Consider the following 23,662-nt stretch of genomic DNA (forward strand, 5'->3'; position numbering starts at 1 on the left):
ACATTCTACTGAAGTGATTTAAATTTTCGAATATACATCGACAGAAAACGGATACGACTTAAATTTTTGATTGATTGCTCTTTTATTTTGTTTTAATACAAAATATTGACTTCTTAGAAAAAATACCACTGCATGATTTTTACCATACAGTAATGGAAAGTTATTAGTGTTACTGGCATCATAGAATCTTTATGTAAAATTTGTTAAGATGGACGCGGATTTTTTGAACAAAATCATTTTTATAGTGATAAAGTAGATTTTCAATTTGATTCGCATTTTGGGGTCAGAAAACCCAGAAGTTAAAAAAAAAATTGGGTGGCGCAACAGTCCGTTTGAGAACTAGGGCCTAGTGTCTTACAACTCTCAACCATTCCTGTGTGGGAGTACGTTGTCAGGAATGGAGGGGACCTACAGTTAATATGCCGAATCCGAACGGCTAATTTGAGAAAGCACCTTTTCATGACAAGAGTTACTCTTGGAGCATTTGTCAATTCCTCGCAAGAGGCATTACCAGTGAAAAGACTTTAGTTGGCATGACAGTCCAACGCACTAACCATCAACCCAGAAGTTAATCTTGAGAAATAAACTTCATCCATCCACAAAGCGTGCCTAAAGCGAATTTTGGGATAGAAGCATTATCAGACCATTCTTCTTCGACAATGTGGCTGTTCGGTCATGCAGCAACAATACAAATTACCTTCTGCTGTACGTTACTCTTGGTTTATTCAAGACTTAAGGGAAACTTTCGACATTATCAATTTTCTACAAATTGTACTCACTATCAATCAACTAAGTTAGTATCAATGTTGTTTATTTCCAAGATTTTAATATTGGTTTAACAAAATCCACAGGCTTTTCCCTACTTGATAGGTAAACCTTAAGTCAGTCAGTAAGGAATTCAACCCTTTAACCACGATAGTACTTGTCCATGTCCATCACCCGTGTCCTTACCCCAAACTCTGTTGTTGGCAGAAATTAAAACCTGAAGAAATATTTAATATTCAATTCACGTTATGGTTCGTTGAATTGATGACACCTTTGGCATTTTCACTGCAAATGCAAAAATGGAATTGTTTTCGGTGAATTCTTGCGAAAAATTACCTTAAGAGATTTATGTTAATTACATTTTGACAATAAATTCAACATCAACGAATTTTTTTTTCTTAATTTTTCATTTTACATCATTATAAAATATCATTATTTTCTAATAATGATAAAGACTTAAAGCAAATTGAATTAATTTAAGAACCTGATTGTATTTTAGACAAAAGAAATATTTTATCACAACAAATTGCCTTTTACAGATGAAATATGTTCAATTTATGTAAAATAGGTAGTTCTGGTTCTGGCTAGAGTTTTTAGTTCTGTAGGTATACTCGATACCTTTTGAGAATTGCCACAAGGTTTCTATATACTAATTATAATTAGTCATTGTTTTATAGATGGTATTAATATCATCTTGGATCAGTTACTTAATTTTATTACTTTCGGCCGTTGTTGGTTTAATTTATTATCTTAAATTGTGGGTTTGGAAAAATTTTAATAATTTATTTGAATTTGAAGAAGCTATCTATAGGATTAATGAGAGGGATTATTTGAGAAATATTTATGAGAAAATGAAGTTTATACAATAAAATGAGAATAACTTTAATATCTTTTGATAAATGTGACCATGACCATCAGGCACATTATTTACTACATAAAGGAGGTTTGCAAAATAGGTATACCTATTATCACTAACGATCTGTGGGTGAATAATTCGCAAAACCGACAAAATTTTCCTAGGAATATGAAATTCCTGATTATATTGTGGTGTTAAGTTGAAAATAGCCGGAGTTGCTTTATTTCAAAAGGGTTTAAAGAATGGGTTAAGAATATGACTTTGGCAGCTTTAAGAAGAAGATTTTTCGATTTAAACAAAATAAGCATTTAGAAATGCCATTTCCGTAATTTATCTCATCTTTTGGACGTTTGGTCATTCCTTTTACGTTGGTCAATCAAATATAAAACTCAGACCGGAAAGGCATCTGAAAGGCTTGATTATTCGAACTACGAATAGTTAATAAACTATAACAGCTTTAGTTAAAAGTATAATATTGACACTAAATTTGCGACTAGGGTGGAATCGACTAAGGTGATTTTTGATAAGTGACAATCAAAATAGCCTAATTTGATCTATGTGAGGTGATAGTCAATTGATACCTAAGAAGCTGTCACACAAAAATGTGATAGCCATTTTCAAACAAATATTTTTATTCCGAATAGATCTACCAGACGCTTACAGAAACGACTGGAACATTTGCTTCGTTAGATACTTTTCGTTCAAAAATCACATTCTTGTGACCGACAAGAAAGGAAAGTAAGAATGTTATTCAAAAACAGCAAGTTTATTACTTTTATCTAGATATTTTATAGGAATAAATTTAAAATTTCACCATGGCAACAATGAATTATGAGAATTTGAATCTGAAATTGTTCAATTGAATTAAATTGAGTTGAATCATCTTTCACAAACGGAATGAAAATGATGGTCAATTTGGCTACCAAAAATATGATTGTCAATTATCACCTTAGCCCCTGGTTTTTAGAAAGATTTTACTCATTCTTAAAATGTCAAAAAATAAACATTTGCTGAAAACATATTCAGTTTCGATAAATGACAATCAAAATGAATGAATTTGATTTATGCAAGGTGATATTCAAATTGTTAACTAAAAAGCTGTCGCAACAAAAATGTCATCGTCATTTTGCAACAAATATGTCGTCTCTGAATAAAACTACCAGGCGTTTACACAAACGTATGCAACATTTTCTAAGTTAAGCTTTTTCGTTAAAAGACAAACATCTTGTGATTTAATAAATTTTCACAGTTGTCAATCTCTGTCTAAAATGTGATTTTGACTTACCACCTTAGCGGATTCCAACCCAGGTACAAATTTTTTAATACAATATTACAATTAATGGCGTTACACCTCGTATAGAACCAGGTGCAAGTGACTTGCAACTTCAATACGTAATTTCAGGGATAAAACCAATCCTACAATTTGTATGCCAAATCTGAATGGATAATTTAAGGAGCAATTTTCATGGCTAGAATTACTTTCATAAACATTTCTCTAACATTTGTGAAAAACCTTTATGTTTGACATTTAAATTAGAATAAGGTGAATAAAAACTTATGACAATTAAAGCGGTTACATTTCTTTAGAAGTTTCGAAACAGTCGATTTTTCATTTTCGACAGATTCTAAAAGTATAAAATTAAAAAAAAAATTATGAAAATTTTATACCTTTGCATTTTAAATTAAGTGGGTGCACGACCAAACTTAAAACCTAAATCTTTGCTTTTTCAAATAGATTTTCAAAATCAATAACCACAATATCGAGCGAATCGGTTTTTATGAAATTTGATGGAAAGGTTTTGTTTTTCTTTGAATACTTTACATTTTTAAAAAATTGATAATTTTTTTCATCCTTCTAAAGACTCTATTGATTACAATTCAAGGCTTGCATTTCAGTGGTCACCAAGAACATTTTTTTTAAAAGCGGTTTGAGAATCGGGATATACAATTGTTAGGGTTCAGATAAAAAGGTCTTAAGTCACAAATTTGCATTTTTAACTTGCCTTAAAAATTCCGATCTGTCGAATTGAAAATTTTGACATTTCTCGACGTTTCTAGGCCCCTAGATTCGAAATAGAGGATTTTTGTAAAGATGTCTGTGCGTGCGTGTGAACGTACGTTCGTACGTTTGCGACGTTATGTTCGTCGTCCATAGCTCAAGAACCAGAAGTGATAAAATAAAAAATGTTATACAGATAATAGTGCAAAAAGATGCAGAAAGGTTTCTCAAGGGTGGGTGTTTTTTTTAGTATATCGGTTTAAAAACAAAGGTAAACATTTTGTTTAACACTAAATATCTCACGACTCAATAACGCTGGAGACTTGAATTAAATTTTATATTATGTGTTATAACCTGATAACAAACAAATATATTTTTGTAAAAAAAACAATAAAAGGATTTTTTTATAAATCAAAAAACTGAAAAAGAAAATATTTGACACCTCAAAATTTAACGAATAACAAATGAGTTTATCACCAAAAATTTTTTTGCAACGAAGAATAACGTTTTTAAGATCTGGTAAAATTTTGAAAAAAATCGAACTGACAATTTTTTTTATAAAAAATAAAGACCTAAACAAAAAATTGCTCAAAGTTGGTAAAAATTGAATTTCAATTATTTTAAATATCTTTTCAAAAATTTGAGATTATGGCTTTCATCTTATTTTATATTATAAGAAATTTAGTTTTCAGTACTTGATAAGATTTTGAGAAAATAGAATTGATAGGTTTATAAACAAAAAATAAATACCTAAAGAAAGCATTACAAAAAGTTCGTAAAAACTGATTTTCGATTCAAATATCTTTTCAAAAATTTTAGATATGGGCTTCAAAGTAATTTTATTTTATAAAAAATAATGTTTTCAACATACTAAATGTTTTTTTTATAAAAATCTTATAGTCAGTTTTTTCATACAAAATTAAAATCTAAAAAAAATAGTACGAAAAATTGGTAAAAATTGATGTTCGGTTCTCGATATCTCGTAAATAATAGAAACCATTGACTTCAAAAAAAAAAAAATTAAAATTGTTAAAAATCGGTATACGACTAAAAATCTCGGTAACAAAAACAGATTTTGAAACCAAACTATTTCATCATATTTAAAATATTGTTTATTTTTAAATTTTGAGAATAATTTAACTCATAACGTTTTTAGCAAAACACGAAAACCAACAAACTTTTAAGCAAGACAAATCGACAGACGGGATGGAAAGTTATAAGTGTGGGTCGCATCACAACCTCATTTTGGTTTTTGATTTGATGTGTTGGAGATGGCTCTCTTTTCTGTCTTTCGTTTAAGGAACTTGAGTCTAGATCCACTGTTAAATATCGGATTAGGTTTGTTTTTAGACAGTAAGACCACAAATTTACAACGGCTTAAGTTCATAGATCATTTTGTGACCTAACTCTTTTTTGCTAACGAAAAAGCATTATTATAACTCTAATGTTTTTTGAAATTTTAAGAAAAACAAAAAATATGAAACACTACCAAAAATATAAACTTTATTATTAAAAAAAAAACCTTCAACCATTTAGAAAAAAATATCACAAAAACACCTCTTTTCACGGTCGTTAACTGAATGCCAACTCTTAATGTTTAAAGCGAGAAAAGTGATATTTTTTATTAAATTCGATACTTTTTCTAAAATTGCTAAGGAAAAGTTTAACTGAGTTTAGTTCATCTCCCAAACAACTGTAAGAAGATTAAAAAAAGTTCAATCTTATGACACCCAGTGTCGTTTTATCAATTATTTTAAGACATTTTCTTTTTCACAGAATTCTAATCATTTGAGACGAGAGTATAAAGTTATCTATTTTTATATCTTGTGGGTATCTGTCTAAAGCGTTACAAGAGAAGTGGTAAGGCATGTAGAGTTTGAAATAAAACCTACTTAGATGTCAGAAGCAATCAGAGTAAAATGTCGTTAATAAGAGATGAAACGTTTTACGACGCAAAAAAACGCTTTTCTCCAAAAACAAGAGAGTGTAGGTGTATTAATAATAATTTAGATAAATAAAAGATACAACGAAATCCTATTTTACTTAGGACTAATTTATACTCTTGTATATCACTAGATATTACATACCTCCTCAAAAGCACTTTGGGTATATTAATAGAAATAATTTCATAGACCGCGACGAGCGTCGCAAGTATAAGAACAAAAACGCCGACGCACGCCTCCAAAAAAAAAAAAACACAACATAAATCAAGCTTAAGATAAGTACCTATTTGTAACATAAAACTGACCTAGCAATTATGGGACCTTCTTCCTTTTTATTTCTATATATTTTATGTGTCAGTTCCTAACCCACACACCAATATACACCTAACTATTATAAATAAAGACGAAACGGAAGGAGTACTTATTGCAACCTAAATTATTATTATTACAAGCAAATATAGAGGCCGAACTCTTGTACTATCTACATTCCTTTGGATGTTTGCAGGTTTGTTTGGTTTTAGCACTCTATCTTTGTGGTATAAAATATCCTGCGGTATAGCGGTAAATATAAGTACAAGCGACCAGCTATTTAGCTTTGGTTGTATGCGTTTGAAAAATAAAATGAAAGTATGGAGCTAAAAGCGTTTGGTGTTAGGTACATGATTAACGATAATGAGGCATTGGTTAATGCAAGTTTAATGTTTTGTGGGTGGGATTGCTTTTTTGTTGTTGTTTTGTTTCAAAATATTTTATTGTATAGTTTGTTTTTATGATGGCTCATTAACAATTATGGCAATTGCAAGTTAAGAGAGTTCTGATGGCTTTCATATTATAGTTATATGTAGAAGATTGCGTTGAAAAAACATTTTTATGATTTCACAAATTGGTATGAGTAAAGAGGGAGATAAGTTGGGTAAAGGTAGGTCAATAACAGTTAATCGAACTTTAAGGTTATACGGGTTTCGGCGCACTGCCGCCATCGTTGTCGGAGAGTTTTGGAAAAGTTGTAAAACTTAACCCTTTTTGCTGAGTGCTGAGGTGATTATGATTACTTAATTAACAATGGATTTTTAATTGAACCTTTCTTACTTGTTTACGAAAAAATTAAATGCTTAAAAGGATTTTAAAATGTTTTACATAATTAAAACTCAGACAAAATTTAAATCTCTTAAAAATAGATACCGAAGGTTTTCATAAAGTTCTAATTAGTTAAAAACTCAAGATTTACATGGACTTAGTTTACTTAAAAATGAAACTGCCTTTAGGATTTTGAAATAAAATTTTTAATGTTTGAATAAAATTGAACGCATACAGTTCGTTCTGCAACAGGAAAGTTACCATGTATTGGTGACTTACAATTATCAGCTTTAATCCTAAATGCGCTTTTTAAGGGCGATGCTGGACTTTTTTTAGACAAGAATTACTCCCGGATTATTTGTGCATTGATCCCCAAAGAGTGGCAAAGACAGATGCACCAATCCTTAAGCATTTTCCGATTTACTCATGACGGCACGGATACTAGATAAATTTCTGTTAACGTAAATCGTAGAAAAATAAATAACACAATAGTAACTCCCTATTGGTGCCCATATGCCGATATTTCTAAAAAATTTACAAAATACTAATAACAACATGTTGTGTTAATGCTAAAAAAGTTTGAACTCAATGAGCCATATTCATCGTTCTTTGACACGTTCTCATTTTGTCTTTGCTAAACAAAACTTCAGTTTATGTTATTTATAGATAATTAAAACCCATTTTAAAACAATAGCATGGAGTCTAAAATAAACACGACGGAACCTATTATGGAGATGGTTTTAAATCTATAAAACGTCAACAATAAATAAACTGATTGTCAAAATTTCGTTGAGACATTTCATTTGAAAATCGAAAAACAAAGATTAAAACGTCAAAAGACTTAAACAAATGTGTACCAATATTTTGATTATTGCTAGATGTTGGAATGCTACCAACCATCAGAAAATGAAAGCTCTACTTAGTCCGAATAGACCCCTTTGAAATAGATGAAAACAATTTGTATGAAAGGTATCAAAATAAATAAATAAGGTGGGGCAACAGTCCAAGAAGAGCTAAGGCCTAGTGACTTACAACTCTCAACCATTCCTGTGTGCTAGTAATGTTGTCAGAAATGGAAGCGATCTACAGTTTATATGCTGAATCTGAACGGCTAATTTGAAAATAAACTTTTCATGACAAGAATTACTCTTGGAGAATTTTGTCAATTCCTCGAAAGAGGCAGTACCCGTGAAAAAAGTTAGGTGGCACAGGCAGGGATTGAACCCAATACCCCTTGCATGACAGTCCAACGCACTAACCATCACGCTACGAGTACTATAAAGGGATCAATGCGAGAAAACAAAACTGTCAAGTTTATGACGCACCTTCTAAATATTGAAGACCAAAATTTAATGAAAGGTTTGCCAATATCTGTGTGCTTCCAAATCCTAATAGCACTATCAGCGGGACTTACATACAATTTCTCAACTAACACCAAAAAGAACAATTTAAAGGATTTCAAAGATTTTGTCTCTCCAGCTAACGCAATTTTGTTTGTTCCTTTCTTGAGGTCATTTTATAAAGTTTTAAGTGAATTGTACTAGAATTATAGTTGAATATACCTTAAACATGTTTCTAACTAAACAGAGCTTCCAAATTCTTTATGCATTGCAGCTGTGTCTAACCTAGAGGTTAAATTTAGACTCCAGTTTAAATAGACTCGGTGTTAGAATATGACTTTGAATATACCCCAATATCTTTAGTTTAAGATCATAATATTTTAGTCGAACATTACATTTAGGTTTTCGACTTTTGTAGAAAAAAAAGGTGTCTAGGTTTTTTTTTTAAATTGACTACAACTTAAAAACAATATTTTTATATGAAAACCTAAATTTTATTTTAAGAAATAGGGTAAATTCGGCACCATTTTTGAAACTCAAATTGACTATCAACCAGATTTCCATCTGTGTAAGATGATTCAACTCAATTCGATTGAACAGTTTCAGATTAGAATTGTCACAATTCACTTTTTTTTTATAATAAACACACACTCAAGGGGATATTACTACCCTAATTATGCAGAGGCATAATGTGAGCACTAGGAAGAGCAGAGAGGGTTTGAAAGGAGATGTCGGTGCACATTGGTTTTGAATTCCTGAATATTGCAATGACTAGGAAAGACAGAGTGTGGTAAGGCATTCCACATTCGCGTAGTACGGCTAAAGAACGAATCTCTGTATTTGACAGAACGGCCGAAGGGTATACTGTTGAGCATTCCTAGAAGCGCGAGTATTACGGTTGAACTGTTTAAGGGGTGGAATGCAACTGGCTATTTCACTAGAGAATAAGCCGTTAAAATAATGGTAAAAAAAGGTCAGACAATAGACCTTACGGCGATGTTCAAGCGAAGTAAATAAACTTATGATGATATTATCATCTATCAATTTAAATGCTCTACGTGCAATACTATCCAAGAGGCTTAAGTAAGTTGTAGGAGCACCAGCCCAGAAATTTGAGTTATACTCAAGCTTTGGACGTATATAAGTCTTGTAGATAATAGCCAGATCAGAAGGGGTGAAATATTTCTTCCATCGCCTAAGGAAACCCAAACACCTTGCGGCATTTTTGGCGACATCCTCGTATGTGATCATTCCACAAGAGGTAGTTGGTGACACACATACCGAGAATATCAAGGTGTTCAGTCTCATTGATGCAAGTGCCATCCATAAATAATGGCAAAGGGGGTATATCTCGCTTTAACGATACAAGACAGCATTGGGTTTTCCAAGCATTAAATTCCACGCGGTTTTTTAATCCCTATTGAACAATGCTGTTTAGGTCGGAATTTAATTAGCTTATCATATTTTGTCGTTGCAGTTCCACACCCGAAGATGAGGGATGTGAATCTGAAAACGAATATGAAAAGATAAGAGTACTATCGGCAGCGAAACAATGTATTGGATTAGATGTTGCAGATAGGAGATCATTAGTAAAAATGAGAAAGAGTGTTGGAGATAGAACAGAGCCCTGGGGCACACCAGCATTTATTTTGTGGTTTTCAGACTTGAATCCATCCAATACAACTTGTATTGGACGATTCGAAAGGTAATTACTAATCCAATGAAGGAGGGATTCATGCAAATCAAGTGCAATAATCTTACTTTCTCCAAAACGATGTAAAGATTTGCTCCACTGTTCGGTGAGATGAACCATGTGATCACCAGTGGACCTATTGCTAAGAAGCTTTCGATCTTCAAGATATTTCTTAAGCTGATAATTAATCAGCGTTTCCATGAACTTGGAAAGAAGGGACGTAAGTGCAATTGGTCGGTAGTAAGAAGGTGAGGAAGATTCGCCTTTTTTGGGAATAGGCTGGTCAAATGCCGTTTTCCATCCGCTCGGAACGAGACCTGAGGAGTAGGACAGATGGAAAAGCTTACGCAGTGGTTTTGCCAGCGTTGAAGAACACCTCTTCAGAACAACAGCGGAGATACCATCGGGACCAGCGGATTTATGTGTGTTTAGATCTCTTAGGACTCTTGCCACAGTATGAGTGCGAAAAAAGATTGGTCCCATAGAATCAATTACTCGCTCAAGTACAGGTGGAGTCATGACACTCACTGGCAGCGTAGAATTGGCGGCAAACTGCCTAGCAAAGAGATTAGCTTTCTCTAAAGAACAAACAAAAGGAGTGTCATTGACAACGAGCATAGGAACCGAAGAAGAGGAAGAATTCTTCATGTTTTTTACAAATGACCAAAAATTTTTACTGACTTTGGAACATTGCAGTATTTTTTGCCGTAACTTTTGGTCAGGTAAAAATTTTAAAATTATTGCTATAAAAAGTCTTATGAAATTGACTGTTCTTACTTTTTTGAGTGTCCTAAGATTTGTCTGTCACAATAATGTTTATTTTTAAAGAAAAAAGGTAACAATGAAACTTTTACATTCGTTTGTGTAAGCGTCTGGTATCGGAAACTAAATATTTGTTGGAAAATAACTATCGAGTTTTTGATGAGACAGCTTTTTAGCTATATATTTGACCTTACATATACCAAATTCAAACTTTATCAATTTTTATTAACTTTAGGTCGATTTTTCCAGATTTATATTTTTTGTTAGAATAGTAAACAAATTGTAATAAACGTCTTAAAAATTATTATTTGATTCATACAATTATTTTTGTGGCAATATTAACGGACTCACTAAGAAACTCTTCCAACACATAGAAGATGAACAAATATTCACACAGTTGCAAAAGTTAAAAAAAAAATCATTTTTAAAGCTTCATTCTTTCAAGCAGGGATTAAAAATACCTAACTGTAATTAATTAAATAAAGAATTTTGTTTGTTTTAATACAAGTATTTACTTTCATGTTTCCATAATTTTCATTTCCGTAAAGTTTTATTAAAAAAAATCAGTTTTAGAAAACAATTTTTTTTTTAAATACAGTTTTCGAATTTCCCTGTCAATTCTATGTCAATTTCATATGCGTAATGTTCAAGAAATGTTGTCACCAAACAAAAGTTATAGCACCATAAAAATGTAAAAATCAATTTCGCACCGTTTGCCTATAGTCTTTCAGTTGATCCTTAGCCAAAGGTCCGACATTCAGTCGAGTATAGAGATATTCAAGTCTTTCCCGGTTTTCTTTTGTAGCCATTGTAACCAAACTATCTCACAGTAAAAAAGAAGAACAAACAAATTTCCATTCAATTTCAAATCTACATAATCCTTGTTAAGGGAAAAGAAAATCTGCCAAAACATGATTAAAAAAGCTAACTTCTACGTGTTAAGAATAAAATCGTTCATATGTTCGTGATTTATCCAAATTTGTCATCCTTTCATTACGAAGTTTAATTTTTATTTTTGAATTCTATATTTTTATTGAACTACTCTGCTTTTTATACCATTAAACAAAGTCAAATCTTTTTTCATTACCGTCCCCATCCCTATACGTCAACAATGTCTAATTGCAGATAGTGTCGGGTCTTGAGTTATAAACAAAACACACCCGCTGCTGTTGTTATTTTTTCTTAAAGGATATAAATGAATATCATTTTCAAAGTTTTTCTTTTCGCTCCAGTTACACATGCGAGACTTAAATGTCGTATTAAATTTTTCCAAAGGTCTTTAATGTTATGCCTAACTATAATGTTACCTTGATTTAGGTATACAAACTTATATACACTTTAATATTCCTCCCTTTTTGGCCTATCGACTATTCGACAAAACCTATTTGCATTCATAGCCTTTGGAATTACCAAACCAGTCCACCCCTAATCCCGCCCGAAATCTAATCCATAATATCAACCTCTCCGTTTCTATGTTCATGTTGGTTGGTTGGTCGGTTGGTAAGAGTCGAGTATGTCCTGTATAGTATGTTGTGTGTGGTGTGTGGATCTCGCTCGATATCCTATACTAATACTAGGTATGTCTTCGTAAACATTATTACTAGTTTGGCAAACTATAGAGACTGAACTCTTCCAATAATAATATTCGTAGTACGGCTACGGCCGGCCTGAACCGAAAGCTCATTGAAGTATGTCGATTGCCTTCTTGATGATGATGATGGGCTCGGCCTGGTTTTACGATCCTAATAACCTACGACAAGGCGATTTGTTTTCATGTATGTTTGCACACATCCTGTGTATAGTGTGTAGTGTGTGACGCGATTGTGTTTTCGCCATTTGCTATCGGCTATCGCTCACCATCACTATTCCCCCTCATATAGCCCGCAATTGCCATTTGCTCCCATAAAAGAAATTATCAATGATATTGGGCTAAGATGGACGCAAGGGTGGTTGATGAAACGTGAAATAAAGGAAAAGGCTTTGTTTTCATTTTTCCAATTTGAAATACATACCTCCGTAAACGTGCACATGAAGACGTGTAGGTGGATGTGTGTCGTATGTATATATGTTTAGCTATGGTCTCAGTGGTCTATACTCTTTTTTTTGTGTCCTTGTTGTGTTTACCGTTTTTTGTGCCTTTGGCATAAGGATTGGAGTGACGGTGTTGACAGAGGTTTTTGTATGGTGAAAATTCTTGCGAAATTGGGAATTAGTAGAAGTTATGCAATGGGGAGGAATTATTTGCTTTGTTTTTTTTTCTTTCTTTTATTTCGCATTTCATTCTTTGGTTTGGTTAACTAACATTGATTTAGCTTAACAAAGGTCAATGTTTACGGTCAAAGAGGATTAGAGCTCTTTTTGGCCTCAAAAACGGATTTGGAGCAGATAGATTTGGGGAAGTAAGATTTATTTCCATTCTATTGAAGGTAGGAAGGTACATTCTAACGAAGTTAGTGTATAAATCTATTAAAGAGTTATATGAATACATCTTTTTTTCTCGTGTATTGTAGAAGGTAGATGAGAATTTGGATTTTTGGAACTTCATAATTGGATAAGATTATTTTCGCACAATTTTAAATTAAAGACTATTATTTTGAGAACTATTTTAAGTTCTATATTGTGTTATGCGGTTTGTACACGGTTTTAATCAAAACACGTATTCCCTTTTGCGATACATACTAGTTGACAAGGTTTTGTTTTCCTAGCAATGAAATTGCACTCTTTTACTGGGTCCTGATGGCTTTAATTCAAATGAGATACCTTGAGATATTACTTTTTCAAACTCAAAAAAACACATTTAGTATAATTACACATAGTCCGAAAAGTCTACGTATAGCAGCTTCCTTTTTGTTGATTCGAGATAAAATATTTACTATAACAATATATTAAAAACGGGTTTTTGAAAATCACAATTTTTTTATATATGGTAAAAAGTTAAAGGTGGAAACAAACTTTTGTTCAATATTACCCCTTTGGTGTTTAGATTTATTCTTAGAACTTTTTTTCCAAAAAATACTAAAATAGGCTGTTGTATGGAGACTTTTTGGACTAAGTGTATATACCTTACACTTTTTGAGACTATCTAAATGCATAAAACATTTTTTTTAAATAAAATTCGTGATGGTTTTGCAAATCAATAATATTTAGTTGTTAAATTTCACCTGTTTCAAATAAATCTTAAAAAAACCCTGAACTTTTAATGCTAAAAAAGTTTTTAACAATAAAAGGCAAAACGGTATGAAATAAATTTTTGTTTTTGTAACGAATTTGTCTTCTAAACAAATCTACAACATATAGTTTTTGAAAAATATAAAAATAAGTGTTTAAAACGTGGATTTTTAAAATTTTGGGCAGATAGTTAAAATCGAAGTTCGGATTCGAAACTTTGAAACTTTTTTTTATAATAAGCGCAGAATTAAGAGGATATTACTATGAGGCAGAGACACATTGTCAGTATTTGGGAAGAGAAAGAGGGTTTGAATTAAGATATCGTTGCACATTATTTTTAAATTCCAACATACATATTTCAATTACTGGGAAAGACAATGTGTGGTAAAGCATTCCACATTCGCGTAGTACGGGTAAAGAACGAATCTCTGTATTTGACAGTACGACCGAAGTTAAGCTCTAGTCTACACTGATAAGCATTTCTAGAAGCACGAGTACTATGGTTAAACTATTTAGAGGGAAAAAATGCAGCTGGCTGTTTTTCAAAACTACATCAGCGTTCCCAACACTTCATATATAGTCAAATGAAGACTCATAACTTTAAAAGAATTTCCAGAAACTAAGGATACTTAAATGATTTAAGCTGTACCTAAGAGGGTTTCTGAGTTTTTTTTATTAGTTTGTCAGATATTTTATTTTCGATTTTAACTTAATTTTTTAAATGTCTATAATATCAATAAGTCTGGGTCGTGAATAACATTGTATTCATTTTGAATGCAAAGTGATGAAAAAAAAACTAGGACAAGCTGGAAAAGTGATGGATGAAGATTCAAAAACCTTGAACAATTCGAAGAAAAAAGAATTTGAAACTTTACATCCAGGCCTAAGGAAAGAACAAGAGTATCTTCGCGTTTTGATACACTATTGGTAAGAATATAACAATAAGAAACCATTTCTTTCTTTAAGACAACTCAAAAATGGAAAAGTGATTCCTAGAACAATAAGAAACCAACTTATAGAAGCAAGTCTTCCTGGTAGAAGTTCACGAAGAGTGCCATTTTTTAACCAAGAAAACCATTATCCCCTTTGCAAACAAAACTCTTACACAGTTCTTATTGGAATGACGTTGTAAGGTCCGATGAAAAGAAGATCAATTTGTTTTCCTCCGATTGAAAATTAAATGTGAGAAGGCTAGAAGTTTAACTCAAAATACACAAAGAAAGACAGTGAAGCACAGTGGTGGGAATATAATGATTTGATGGTACTTTTCAGCATCTAGTGTAGATCCAATATTTTGGATATTTATGTGGATTATGTCCACATATTAAATTCAGTTATGCTAAAATTAACTGAAGGGGAGGTGCCAATAGAATGAGAGTTAATGCAAGATAATGACCCGAAGAACTCTTAAAAGTTAGCTAAGAAATACTTACAGAAAACATAAACAATGTTATGGAATGGCCAACACAATCTCCCGGCGTAAACCCAATTGAACACTTATTGGGCATCCTAAAGCGAAGGATCGGAGGTTGTAAAACCAAAAATATATACGAGTTGTGGTCGAAAATTCAAAGGCAATGGTACTCCATAATGTAGAGACGTGATCCAAATTGGTGAATTCGATGGGGCGAACAGTGGAGGCAGTTATTAATAATAAGAGTGCCACTATAGTTGAGTTATTTTCTCGCTACAAAAAGAGTACCATTCTAATTTTTTCCAGGATGAAGAAACACAATAATCACAAGTCTATTTTTTATCATTATTTCCCAATATTATATTTAAAACTAAATTATTGCAATTAAGCAATAAATTGTAAAAAGTACGTCTGTGTATAGTTTTTATTTTAATAATCGTCACAAATACCTTTTTATGTGTTAAAAAAGAATGAACATGAAGCTTGTTTCTATTATTTTTTCCTTCACTGTATATTTCAAAACCAGAATATCCTTTTGGTGAAAATCACAATGAGGAATGGGGAACAGGCCAAAGATGGCTGCATACTAAGTACAAGTTTCTAAAATGTCTGACTTGATACAAAATCGGCAAATCTATTCTTGCTATGAGGTCGTTCATAAAAAATTTTCAAAACTTGTATACAATATTTTGTATGGTTGTAAAGAAGATTAATAATGACCACCTTCTTAGTCAATAAAGACGTATTTCGTAAATTAATGCCGTGAAATAAAGCCAAGAGAAATAAGGCCACATTTCAAGATTTGCCTCTATTTCACTTCTCTTTAAAATATACTAAAGCCAATTCCCAACAGTTGATCTTATTACACTAAAAACAATGAAATAAAACCAAATTAATTGTATCTATATTTCAACAATGATAAGTTGGTCTTATTTCCCAAAATAAGTAACCTTGTTTCACTTTGTCACTAACTACCAAATATTTTTGAAAATTGAAAATTTTGTAGTTCCTTTTGAACTGTGTTTATAAATTGTATCAAATATTATATATTACATTATTCTATTCCTTCAGGGGTGTTCTGAAATTAAGAGTTGTTACTTGCTACCACAGAATTGTGATATTTCACAATATGGTATTGATTACATAATGTATATTTCACGCAGCAGAAATCCCTATGGTAGCGTTGTACGAGTAGCTCTTAGTTAGAAATGTCTATTATAACATTTTTATTTTACATAAATGTGTAAAATAAAAATGTAATAATAGACAAATTCTGAAAATAAATAAACAAAACTATTGAACAAAAAATGTTTCGATAGTTTTTTGCATTTTTCGCAGAAAAAAATCTATTATTCCCTCTTCCTACTCCTGACTTACGCAAAATGAGATACGATGGTGTGGCTCAGAATGTGTATTCTCCTTACATTCAAAAGCGCTTCTACCATGAAAAAAAAATTATTTTTTGGAAGCATTCTTATACAAAATCATAAAAAAAAAAACTGTATTGTTTCGCATCGCAGATTTCATTTAATGCAGATGCAATTCAGCCATTTTTTTATAAAAATATAAATATATTTTTTTTGGTTTGTTTCAATTGAAATTTGTTTGAGTAATCGGCTCTTTTTTAACTACTGGACCTATTTTCCTGGTAAAAAATTGAAACAGAAAGAATTAAAAAATTAATAAAATAAATCAGTTCACAATTTAAGTAAATATAGGTTGGCCCCTTCTATCTACTTTTTGCGTTGTATAAGTTATTTAAATTTTTAAAATATTCACTTCCCAAAGTCTTTGCTTTTTCATGATAATTGAAAACACTTTTTTTTACCGTCAATGCGGATCGAACCTTGGCTAGTTCGGTTATGGAGCCGATGTACTACGCATCGGAGTTTGCTGAGACAGGTCCGCTCAACTCAGGTATTAAGTTTTTTCAATAAATTTCGTTCCTGCTTTTTTGTCTTTAAATTTCATCGAAAACAAACAAACCGACAGATTATCGCAAGTTGCGAACAATTTCAATTCGAATTTGTAACATAACCATAACAAGCAATGACGTTGAAGACACCTTTTAGCCTTGAGATTAATGTCTTTAAGTAAATTTTCGAACTACCTAACCACCAACTCTATTAGCAACCTTAATAATCCAATCCTAATTACTCAAAACGAAAAGTAAAAAAAGCAGTTCAAATAATAAATCAAAATATTTGAAGAAACCTACCTAGGTTTGAGTTAGATAAGATAAAGGTGTCTGCCTACTTTTGCAAATCCATTAAGCTTTTGAACCCATTCTAAGAGCCTATAAATCCTAAATTTTCCTCAACAAAAGATAAAATAAATAAAACAAAAAACAAAACAAAAGCTCTATATATCTTCTCAACCTATACCCAAAACATTTCAATTTACCCTTTCGGTTAACCATCACAATCTGTCATTCCATATATGTATGTAGGTAGGCTTGGTAGGTAAAGTTGTGTCCGCACAAACCAGAAGACCAAAAACGCAAAAACAAAATCAAAACGCAAAACAGAAAAAAAAAACAACAATTTTGTACTCAGGTGCTATTAATGATATCAAGGGTCACAAAATGTTACAACACTTTTACCCCTCATAAAAAAGGGTTAGCAAGCTTGCCGCAAAAATACCTTTTCTTTACATTATTTGGACTCTGTCACAGTCACACCACCCGCCGCCGCGGCACCCCCTTTCTCTTTATGTCCTGACCATACTCATAAACTGTAAGCCAATGCTAAGGTACACGGTATATGGTTCGTTGGTTTTTTTTTGCTTAACATTTTTGACGAATAATTCAAAAAAAAGACCAATTAGATGAATGACAGAATTTTTCAAGGTAAAAAATATTTACATCAACATTTACATATTTTTATTTATTATTTACGAACCCTTCTCTCCTTCTCGAATAAAGTAATCCTCGTTCTGCTCTCAGCTTTAATATGAACGCTTTTTGAGAAGATTTTTGTTTTTTTTTTTATAATAATCCATACATATATATTTTAGTTACAAACAGAAAAAAATATAAATAAATATTTCACAAAAACCAACAATTCAAATTGGTATCTAATTACCTACTTCACTTTTGCACTTGACACCCGTTATGAAGGAGCACAACATCACAAAGGAAAACAAAAGAAAATACTCCTCTTGTTTATTAATTATTTTTTTTTTCTTTACAGGATATATTAATTTGGGGCAGGATAATAACTCTCCCTTATTACTTCATCTGCACTCAAATATCCTACAATTTTTCACTGGTCATTATAATTTTTTATTATACATTCCTTTCTCTTTTATTTGCATTATTTGCGTCGGTGTAACTTTATAGCACAATTAAAAAATTATCTCACGCACAAGGTTTTTCATTTTTCTTCCTTTTTTTGTTTCACTTAATTAAGGCAATTAATATCCTTTCAAGGAAAACATAGGCAGAACAATACAACAACTGATGGGAATGTGATGGGAATGGGAGTCACATCATATTTTTCCTTGAGCCCATCAAGAAGGATAAGAAAATTATATGATTGTCATCCGCCCCAAAAAACTAAAAGGGGTATCCTTCCTATCTCTTTTCTATGTACGTATGTATATTAACAGAAATAAGGATTTGTGTGCACTTTATTTTCCTTCCTTGATGTTGAATAAGAATGTGTGTGCTGTATGTGGTTATAAGACGATATGATGTGGTGGTAAGAAAATACACAGCACGGCAGGGATATACTAACAACAATCAGGACGTAACGTTATGTAAGAAAGAATGGAATAAGGAATATTCTTTCCTGCACTTTATGTTTTATACCGACATCATGCGACGGTGACGCGGGGACGAGCGTTATTCATCATAATAATATGAAAGTGCCTTTCACTTGTCATCACTTTGTTGAACAAATAAATTAAAGAACCCAATCCTTGGATATTATCCTTTTTTTATACTTATTTTTTTTTACACCACCGTGAGTATCCCTTGAATGACATTCAAATTTTATTTGAAAATATTTTTTTTTCACCAAAAAGCCCCACAAAAGGCAACTTTCTTATTTAATTAATATTCATGGAAGTGTGTGTTTAGAAGGCTCTACGCTCTATACGATCGAATTTCGTAAAAACCAGAAGCAAAAGGATGAACCAACCTCGCGACGATATATTTTCATTTGTAGGCCACCACAAAAGTCAAAATAAAACACAGAATTACAATACTAACGTCTTTTCGTACAGGACGTCTCCGGGAGACTAAACATTTTCCATCAACTAAAGTGTGGTAAACATAAATGGTTTGCCCTATAGTGCCGCCTTAACGTTGTGTATCTTCTTTATGGCAGAGGGTATCTATAGACTGGCATGGCACTGGAGTATCTCGGCTGCCGTAAAGTATACAGTGGTGTAGTGGGTGTAAAATTCGGGGTGGGTACAAGGACTAAAGAGAACAAAAAGAGAGAATCACGAGCACGATACAACGTAACGTAATTGCGTGAGTTTCCATTATTTGTTCCCATTAGTTTCAGCTACAGGCTCTCTTAGATCATGCTTTACTACGAATCATAGTGTATTTCAGGTTAGGCACATTGTCAATGCTCAGCTCTCAGCTCACATTTCACATGCGATACAAGATACAAGATACTCCCAGGCATTTACGTTTACATTAAAAATGCTGTCGCAGGGAAATGTAATTTTGCTGCATTTTTGAGAGAGGAAGAGTACATCTTTTGAAGGAAGCCTTAATTCCAACATCCAGTGGAAATACATAAATACTCTCTTTTTATTTCAACTTTCCAACATGCTAATGGAATATTTTTTGAATAAAAGAGAAATATACACTCTTCCTTCGTAGGGTGGTTCTTTTCGATGGACCTTTTTATTGAGGTTCATTCTGCATTCTGGTTTTCATTTCAGCTCTGAATTAGATGAGGTGAGTATGCGTATTTGACTTTAAAAATTTTAGTTGGTGAATTTTTGTTGGTGAGAGATATTTCAATAATTTGGAAATGAATCGAGGAAAATTGTGTGTGTTCTTTTTTTTAGTCGTCATCGGGACTTGAATGATGGATAAAGCAAGTTGTTGGTGAAGGAAATTTGATAAAGTTTTGAATTAATTTTTTTATATTTCAAAAATTATGGTAAGACTTAACATGCTTCGGATGTACAAAATATGAGTAAACTTCAATTTAAAAGATTTCTTTCACTAAAATCATTTACACTTCATCAAAACTAAAGTTGATATATGTAAAAGAATAATATACTACCTATAAGTTTTCAGGGATGATGGAAAACTGAATCAGATGTAGCTTTGATAACCAAGAATAACAGATCTCGCTTTCAAGGCGACTTCTCATGATTCTAAGCGAAGACTAACACGATTCAGATTTCTTTGCCGAAATTTACGTATTTTGCAAATACTGTTGAAAATGTTCATTTATTTTGAAGACAAATCAAGGGATGTATTTTTCGTTTTGAAATCATTTCAATGGATTAACTAAAACACTCACATTCTAATGAAAATAAATTATTTAGTTTTTTGATCTATCATTTTTTCAACATTCACTTTTCCATTGAAGTTTTTAATACAATAATAACAAGAAAGATTAAGCATCCATTTAAGCTTTTTTTTTTAATATTTTAAATTTTTCGATATGAAATTTTACATATTTTTCTCACATTTGTCAAACTGCATGCAAAAGAATTGCGTAAAAAGCAATTTTCAAATCATAATTTTCCTACCGCTGCAAAGAGTAGTTTTATCGCAATACCGACTTTCTTTAAAGTTTTGGCTATGTACTGATAATTTTATTTTAAAATTAATATTCACAGTTCACACCATTAACAGTTATGTATGTGATTGCTTGGAATAAAACAAGACTAGGCTTTTTCTACTCATTTATAAACTGTTTTTTATCAGTTTTAATCTCCATTATACAACAACCAATCGAAATAATAATACTGAGTTATTATTCCGATTGGTTGTTGGTTAAATAGTTGGAAGCTTTGGGAAATCGAACTCAAGGATATTATAAAGAAATGGACCTAATACAGATCCTTGTGACCGACTTGGTAATAAAATGACGGGCTTTTATTTACATAAACACAAAAACATCTTTTAAACAAGATAATTTGAATGATTTTTATTAAATAAGTTGGAGCGCATATAAGGTAACTAATTTGTGAACCATCTAGTATTTAGTATTTTATTAATCATGATTAGCTAATATTGTAGGAACATAAATTCTTATTTATAATATAGCTTTAAAGTGTACAGCAGCTACGGCATTTTGTATTACAATAAATATAAGTTAAAATGTTAAAACATCAAATTACAAAAAGAAAGGAAGAGAATAATAATAACAAAAATATTAATAAGAATAGGTACTTATACAATTTTATAAAAAGATGAATTTAAAAAATGTATTACTAATTGTTTTAATTGTAATTAATTGCTAAGGTAAAGTTTTAATTCAGTTTTTAATTTCCTTGCGCAATTTAAACTTCTTATTTCACATGGTAACGAATTCCAGAATCGTGAGGAGTTTACAAAAAACTGGCGTTCAGATGTCGCACAACAAAAACGAGGGACCAAAACTTGAGCGGAACGATTTGAGTTTAGGAATCTTATCTCATTTCTCTCAGGAATCTTATCTCATTATAAAGTTCGATATTTGAGATAATTTGTAAATGTCATTCCGAGAAATTGAATCACGTAATTAGATATTCGATCAAAACGTCTAAGTCCATAAACATAACGAACAGCATAGTTGAAGACGACACTAAGTTTTCTTTTGCTTTCGAAGTCAAGTTTGGAGAAAATTTCGCAACCGTAAGTGATTAAAGGCAGAAACAACGTTTTTATTCAAAGAACTCTGATTTTTATTGGAATTAAATATTGAGATGGCCAAAGCATACGAAGGACACTATAACACTTACCCACAGTTCTATTGTCCTCCCAAGTCAGGGTCATATTGAACAAAACACCGAGGTTTACAGCTTTGTCGACATACATGATGGCATTTTCTTTGAGAGCAACTTGAGGAAAACATGACGCATCCATCTTATTCCTAGAGATGACGATGCATTTCGATTTTATCGGGTTAAGTAGCAAGCAATTTTCTATTGACCATTGATCGATTCTTTTTAAATGTTCATTAATACATGCAACGTAGTGTTCAATCATCCGTAAGGGACAACTTAGGTACAACTGAGTGTCGTCGGCATACATGCGAATGGAACAATTTTTTACAATACTAGGCAACTCGTGCACATACATTGAAAAGAACAAGGGGCCTAGTATTGACCCTTGTGGAACACCATTCGTTACAGGTAGGAAGATCGATTTTTGTTGATTATGTTCAACCGTCTGTTCACGTTCTGTTAAATAACAAAACAATAGATCGACTGCAGAGGAGGATAAATTGAAATAATTTGAGAGCTTAAGGCAAAGAATGTTGTGATTTACCATATCGAAGGCCTTAGAGAAATCGAGAAGAATTTGAAAAGTAACGTTGTCCATATCAACTGCTTTTCTCATATCCTCAGAAACACTTAACAAGGCAGTCAAGCAGCTATTTTTCTTTCGAAAGCCGGATTGTTATGACTCACGACCTCTTTAACCCCCAACGGTGACGTCAATTTTACGTAACGTCGGTCTAACAGACCATGCTTCTCAGCAGAATATTTTTCTAACTATTTATTAAGAGATAATTTTTGCTTTTTCAATAAATGGTCTTGAACAAAAGATATTTTATCAACTTAAGTCCCTTTATGTCACTCTTAATAATTTAGTTTTCCAATTAAATTATAAATTGAAAACAATTCAAAAAAATTATAGAATTAAATAATTTCTGTTAGTCTCTTGAAAGTAAAAAAATTCAAGGTTTAAAACAACAAATTTTCTAGTACAAAATGTAAATTTGACTGCTTGGCTTACAACCCAAGTTTGTACCAAAAATTTGAAATTTGTTTTCAAGCAAGTATAAGCTATGAAATTTTGAAAGGGGATTTAAAATGCGACAGCTGCTCAAAATTTCAATCAAAAGTGGAGGAAAAGGATATTCGATTTTTTAAAGAAACCTGATCTCACAGACATATACATAGGTCGCCGTTGTGGTTTCGATTGAAACTGCGTCGATCTGAATCATAAAAAAACATGCAATAATTATTTGGACCTTCTGGTTGTATATCGGCTGTAATATTGTGCACATAATTATAATAATTACGTTTTTCATTTTCAACGGATTTTGATTTTTGCACAATGAATATTTAGCACGATATTTTTTTTTGTAGTTGATTTTCAAGAAACCATTGAAGCGTTGAGAAGAAAGAGAGTTGAAGTGATATTTTCGGATTTTTTCGTTTTTTTTTTGCAACAAATATTAGCCAACTTATTTTTTGTCTTAACAAAATTTCTCTATTACCTTTTATTTCCGATTTTTTGGTATAAGAGTATTAAACGAAAACTTTTTTTTAATTTGAGTGGAAGAATTCGTTACAATCACAAAATTTGTGAACGTTAGCATAAATTATACTTATACCATTCTTGCAACTTATAAAAGATTAAAGTAAGTAACATGACATATTATTTCGAAATACTTAACTAACAATTTAGAGTAAAGTTGAGTGACTATCTATACCTATACCTCAAAGGTTTC

The 23,662-nt window shown here is 31.8% G+C and overlaps 1 protein-coding gene across 11 annotated transcripts in view; it reads right to left on the bottom strand.

Annotated features, from left to right (window-relative positions):
- Positions 1–23,662, bottom strand: part of LOC129952446 (uncharacterized) — a 271,289-nt gene that overhangs the window by 182,649 nt on the left and 64,978 nt on the right. For 3 of the 11 annotated variants that reach the window (XR_008782308.1, XR_008782306.1, XM_056065037.1), the window contains exon 1: positions 17,918–19,329. The exons of 3 other annotated variants lie outside the window; for them this stretch is intronic. The gene's annotated coding sequence lies outside the window, so the exon portion shown is untranslated. Of the gene's footprint in view, positions 1–17,892; positions 19,330–23,662 lie in introns of those variants that run through there. 5 more of the 11 variants (XR_008782316.1, XR_008782312.1, XR_008782319.1 and 2 more) reach the window with 3 other exon arrangements.

This window comes from Eupeodes corollae, chromosome 1, assembly GCF_945859685.1.
Source record: "Eupeodes corollae chromosome 1, idEupCoro1.1, whole genome shotgun sequence".
NCBI lineage: Eukaryota > Metazoa > Arthropoda > Insecta > Diptera > Syrphidae > Eupeodes > Eupeodes corollae.